We start from the raw sequence: 6,628 nt of genomic DNA on the forward strand, positions 1-6,628 counted from the left end.
CTACAATTTAAAACTAAGCCTTTGGACTGTGGGAGGAAGGAGAGGACCCACACACACATGAGAAGAACATGAAGCTCGACACAGAAGGGCCTTGGCTGGTCGGGGGCTTCAAACCCAGGACCTCATACCTTTTTTTAATTTTCACTGATTGTCTTAAATGTGACAGAACCACCCATCTCATGAGTTACAGGCTGAGCTAGGGCTGGGTGATATGGCCTAAAATCCATATCGCGATATATATCGCAATATATTCTTTTCTTCTGTATACCGTATTTTCCACACTATAAGACGCACTTAAAATCCTTTAATTTTCTCAAAAATCGACAGTGCGCCTTATAATCCGGTGCACCTTATGTATGAATTTTGGTTGTGCTTACTGACCTCGAACTGATTTTATGTGGTACATGGCACTCAAAAATCTGTCAAAAATGTTTTAGTATGACTTTGGTAAGCTACGAAGCCGCACCACTTGATGGATTGTCTTAGCATTACGGCTACAGTAGTCAGGAGTCTCGCGGAGTAATCTGGGTCCTAAACTCCATCCGCTTCAGGTCCCAAAGTCAAACGAACACTGCAGCATCACTGAGAGTTAAAAACTGTCTAAATTCTCTCATCTTTAATAAAATGATCAGCGTTGCTGCTTTACCAGGTGTAACAATTAAGTTTAACATCCAGGCATCCATGAAAACAGGATTTATTAAATTTAACGGCGTTAGCAGGTAGCAGGAAGTTAGCTCGCTAGTTTTCACCTAAATATGATATGCCATGTTCTGACTGAGAGATTTCTGAAAAAAATAAAACATAGAGCTCTGCTATCACTTCCGACATAAATGAAGACAGAAAACTAAACAGCAGTGACTGTTTTGTAGGGTTACTGAAGTTGGGCTAGCTGGTCTATAATGATGTGCTACGTGATCGCTAGCAACACAGCTATGTTAGCATAACAAACAGTGAAGCTGGAGGGCGAATGCTAACTTTTTTTCACTCGTTAACATGAGGGTTCCTGATGGTTAGAGAGAAATGCAATCGCATGTCAGGATGCTGTAAACGGACCAAACTCCAGTCAGGAGAACAACTGAGATAATCCATCCACAATACGAGGTTAGTTATTAATATACTGCAACAACATGGGAATAGAGCAGCTGCAATAGAATTCAACATTAATGAATCAATGGTACGGAAGTAGAGGAAGCGCAGTTTTTGGCTTTCCTCATATTCCAAAACATGTTTCGTCTCTTTGCTATTACTGTCGCTCGGCATAATTTGCAGATGATATTGCTTGTAGCCGCTGCGATGCTTTCGACCAAAACAGGCGCAGCATGATGACACCATCAACATGCACTATCGCGGTAGAGCGGTGTAGTCAAAATCTCTACCGTTGGCCAAATTCATATCGTTTCTACCGTATACCGTTTATACCGCCCATCCCTAGGCTGAGCTGTGATTTTTGGCTGCATTTATATTTCTCGGAGAGAAATTTAGAAGCAGCAGACGGTCTCTTACATTTTATCACACTGAAGCCATGCTGCTTCTTTAAAAAAATGCACAGACACAACATCGGGCTGGTTTCTGGAACATAACAGTGAGTTTAGTTGATTCAGATGGCCTCAACAGTCACCAGATCTCAGTCAAACAGACCATTGCAAAAGACGCTGTGCACAAATCTGCACCAGCTGCATGATTCTGTCATGTCAACACAGAGCTAAATCTTTGAGAAATGTTTCAAGCATGTTTTTAAAATTCTGCCTCTGAGAATTTCATGCAACTGCGAAAGATTTGCCTTTCTCACTGAGTTTCTGCAGCTCCACCCTCTCAGCATAAACAAAAGGAATAATTTAAGAAAAAAAGATTGATATTGTTAAAAAGCAAGACAGGAACTCTGGAGCAAAGTCTAGAGTTGTTCCTAATTAACTGGCATCATTAACAGGTTCCTGTCCGTCAACATATTTGTGTGTGACCCGGTCGAAACCGAGGCACAGTGACGAAGATCAAACATCAACTTCAGCTTGAATCCACAAATCCATGTTTATAATGAGCTGCACGAAAATATCTCTAGTCATCATCCTGCTGTGAAAGACAGGAAGCACGACACATGCTAGCTCAATGAATCGATCAATTTCTCATCAGATATGGTTCCCAAGTGTTTCTAAAAACAGATGAGCACAGAGGGAAACTGTGAGAAAAGGTTTACTGAGGATACAGGTGTTCCTATTGAGAAGCCTCATCAGCTCCTGGAGGCTAGAAAGGAATATACCTCTGACGTACGTCACGTCTTTTACTGAAGTGCACATAAAAAGGCTGCAAAGACTTTTCAGAGTCCTTTTCAGAGCCTAAAAATCCCTGAACCAGCTCTATAAGCCATTTTCACACATGCACTGTAGCCCTGAAGTCTTCTAGACATCATCTGATGGAGGTGAAAATGAGACCAAAAAGGCCTGACGCAGTTGGATTGGACATTAAAGACTCTTTTACCTGCCAGGTCCCTATTGCACCAATGTAAGAGCAGCAGCAGGTAATAGTCTGCTGCACAGAACGAGCATCACGTCTGCTTCCTTATGTGTGATTTACACAGGCAGCTTCCTCGTTTAAACCATACGCAGCATTTCCATCCGAATCAGAATACTTCCTCCTGTTTTCTACATATTAAAAAAGATCAAATGTTGAACATTGTTCTAGAATAACACTCTGGACACGACCATGTGACGTCATGTGTGCAAAAGACTTCAGAAACTGGCATTAATTAAACATGTGAGGCTGACAGAATGCTTCAAGAGACACTTGAAAACCTCGGCTCTCAAACAAACAGGACAGAGATGGTCACCAGTGTCCCTGAACGGTAGTGGAGGGTGGTGTGGGGGTCTCTATAATCTTTATTTTTAGTAATGTTTTTCATTTTTATTTTTCAGGCTTGGCTTCATTTATTAGTCATCCATTCTCACATGCCCATTTCAGAAAACAAACATATGCATAATGCAACATAGTGCCAAAAACAAAATTACTTCCACTTCATGTAAGACATAAAAGCCGATTTCTTTGTCTCCATGACGGCGGCTGTAGCAAAGCCATGTTGATCTGCTGGGACTATAAACCTTCCTTCATAACGGGAAAAACCTTTATCTTTACTAGTTTGTTTTATTTTGATCTATAAAATTTACCCGGGGGACCGACATTGTCATTAGTTTCCCATATTTTTGTGTTTATTCATTACCTTGAGCTTGCCTATAATCGCATGTTTGATTAAGTGTAGTAATAAGAAATTCAACCGTATATTTGGACTGGATATCAGTTTGATCATGGCTCAGATTGCTAGACCAGGCTGATCTGTTCATTCATTCTTAACAGATCAACACAAAACACAAACTAATCAAATTCAGCAGAAAAATGTCACTCAGCCTTCCTCTGTGAACCATGCATTATCTGATTGCAGAGACGGATAACGAGACAATCACACATGCCTGCATCCACCTCAAACTTAACCTGAACGTGCATCTCTTTGGACTGTGGGAGGGGCTGAATTGACGGGTGGATGCAGGAAGAGTAACCCTGATTAATATTGTTTCACTTTCAGTTGCCTCAAGTCAGGTGTTTGTGAGGAGTGAACACAGCGAAAGCAGGTAAAGGAGACACCTGAACATACAGTAAAGACTCAAAGCAACGCAAATAAATTATGTCAACAACGGGAATACATTTTTAATTTTATTTTACAAAGCAAAGTTTAAGTCCAGCCTGATGTTGTGTTAGTTAAACTGTGACTTGGATTAGTACTCAGTGTACGACTCACTCCTGGGACATCACTTAGTGCCATTTTATTAAAGCCGCTGGTGTAGCTCAGGTACACACTCAGGTTATGGCCCATATGCCCAACCTTTAACCCAAACCATGACCTTTTCCTCACAATCACCGAGTTGCTTGTAGGCACTAAACCGAACCAGTGGCTGGATGTGTAAGTAAAAGCTGAGTAAAAATAAAAAAGTGCGAAAACACAACAGTGCCAACAGGATGAAAATTAGGCTTCAAAACCTTCAAACTGTGTCTCTCAGAAACTGTTACTGTGCGGACCGATGCAGCAGAGCTGCCAGGACGAAGACGACAAAAGCATCTGACCAAAAAGCACCACATGATGATCGTGGATGAAAACGCATTGGTATCTGCATCTGTGATTGATTCATTAATACCATTAATCCTACATTTAAGTCCAGTTTTGTTATTTATCCAGGACCAAACCTCAGGCCCTCCACACTGTGACCCCACAGAAAAACGCTGGAGCACACTTTTCTTGGACCAGAGCGCGAGCACTGAAAACGAAAAAGAGCTGACTGATGGCAGTTTTATCCAGTGTGGAGACATTTCCATTCTGCGCTGTTTGAAACGCTTAACTGCTTCTCTGTTTAGCTGCTCCTTCAGCAGAGTGTCCTAGAGCTGGCTGCCAGATACACCCCCCACTTTACCCCTTTTATCACTCTTCATCAGAACAGCTCAGATTAAAAGCATCCTCACAGCTCTGCAGCATCCAGCAACACTCCACGCATTACATACATAAACACACCATCACCCACGATCTGATACTACAACCAGCTCCTCCTCCCTGACAACACACCCTGTCCTCTCCACTACAATGATAAAAAAAACAAACCCAAAACGTTATTTTCCCTCAGGTCTCCTCCTAATCTCTCCATCCTCAGCAGTAAATCAGCTTCAGGTTAAAACACCTTCTGCAGTGTGGAGTGCTTTACACGACAACTCCTCCTCCTCCTCCTCCTTAATGTACTCTTCATCACCCCACTGTACCCGTCTCCTCCTGTATGTATATACCTCCTCCTCTTACTCCTGCTGCCATTCATGACAAACGGTCAGAGCAGACAAAGAGCGGCTTCTATAGCGCAGACCCAGCTGCTGGCCACCATGTAAACACACACACACGGTGTCACCCGTCCACTCACACTGATCCCAAACCAGCTGTTACTTTACACTCGCAGTTCTGATTTTACACAGTGCCACACACACACACACACACACACACACACACACACACACATAGAGACGTGGTGCTGATGGAGGATGTGACCGACAGCCCGCTGCCCCTGAGCCCGGACAGCAGGCTGCATGGGTCGGCTGTGGATCTGCTGACACCGCCGTTTGTACCTGCAAGAGGAACAAAATCAAAAAAAGAGAAACCGCTCCGACAAACCGGGTTTCTCGGTCAAAACGGCCGAGCGCACGCATGCACGCGCGCGCCCCGGAGCCGAGCAGATAAAAGCCAAACCGGGACCCCCCCCCCCATGCTGTTCCGTTACCTTCATAATTCCTGCCGCGTCCCCCTCCGGTTCTCCGCTCCGGTTTAAATCCTCTCCGGGCTTTTAGCGTATTGATCGCTCCCTCGGTGCTGCTGCCGCTGCTGCTGCTGCGTGCATGCGCGAGGAGCGTGCGCGCCGAGAGAGAGAGAGTGAGTGAGGGGGGGGCGTGTGCGTGATCTCCACTGCAGGTAAAAATGCAAAGCGCTGAAAGGTGGAAGACCACACACACACACACACGCACACTGTTACACGGAAACAGTGAGCGCAACGTACACGTGTCTTTCTGTATGACTGAGTGTGTGTGTGATGCCCGCAGGTAACTGTGCAGCAGCAGCACCAGCTTAATGGAGCTTTACTACACTGTGAAAGCAATGACAAGTTAATGTCTCTCTACCGCCCTCCCTCTCTCCTCACACACAGCGGAAAGAGGGTCTGATGATAATGTGTAAGGGGCGGTGGTGGTGGGGAGCTCCACCTTCAGAGGGAGGAGTCTGCGTGATGTGTGGGGGGTGTGGTGGGGGCAATAGGCTGACATCAGCGAGTGTGAGTATCTGTGTGTACTGTTGGTGTGTGTGTGTGCTCTTGTGTTAGTGATGTTGTGGGGACATCAGTCGGTTTGCGTGCTCACGTTGTGGGGACTCGGCTCCCTCTGGGGGACAAAACCAAAACCTCATTATGTAATTCATCACATTTCAGTACTCACACTGGGTTTGAGGTTACAGTAACATGACTCTCTGTGTGTGTGTGTGTGTGTGTGTGTGTGTGTGTGTGTGTGTGTGTGAGCCGTAGCTATAAACTGATAGTTCTGTGCAACACTGCAGGGGCCCAACTATGCCCACAGGGTTCAAATGCTTAACAGGCAGTTTATCCTCGCCATTGTCGTCCTTGCGAACAGAGGCTCGCGCCAAAAATGACATCACAACTGCTTGTCGTGCACCTCTATTAACCTGCCACATGCAGCGCAGCATCGGCCTCTGTGTGTATTTTCAGCTATATGAGCGCGGGAGGACAGAGATTCAGAGACGTTACAGAGGAATATACAGCAGCTGGAGAAACGCACTGCTGTAAACTTTGTAAAAACTGTTTGTTTCCTTTTTCAAATTCTCCTTTTCCTTTTTTCTGCATTTAGTGGTAGGTTTCAGCTCTAGGAGTATAAATGGTTGTGGATTGTGTTGATGTCACATTTAATTGATGCATCTAAGAGACAAAATTGCACAAAGTAAGATCAAAGAAACTTCAGAAGGATGACACAAACAGATACAAAGAGATATGAAACAACAAAAGAGACTCACAAGTTGACACAAAGTGACGCATACTTCACAAAGTTTATTCAT

At 44.4% G+C, this 6,628-nt stretch overlaps 1 protein-coding gene across 5 annotated transcripts in view; it reads right to left on the bottom strand.

Annotated features, from left to right (window-relative positions):
• Positions 1-5,670, bottom strand: part of magixa (MAGI family member, X-linked a) — a 56,812-nt gene extending 51,142 nt beyond the window's left edge. For 2 of the 5 annotated variants that reach the window (XM_025901677.1, XM_005462471.4), the window contains exon 1: positions 5,295-5,649. The gene's annotated coding sequence lies outside the window, so the exon portion shown is untranslated. Of the gene's footprint in view, positions 1-5,294 lie in introns of all 5 variants that reach the window. The other 3 variants (XM_025901678.1, XM_025901676.1, XM_025901679.1) reach the window with 3 other exon arrangements.
• Positions 5,671-6,628: the final 958 nt, after the last annotated feature.

This window comes from Oreochromis niloticus, linkage group LG20 (assembly GCF_001858045.2).
Source record: "Oreochromis niloticus isolate F11D_XX linkage group LG20, O_niloticus_UMD_NMBU, whole genome shotgun sequence".
NCBI lineage: Eukaryota > Metazoa > Chordata > Actinopteri > Cichliformes > Cichlidae > Oreochromis > Oreochromis niloticus.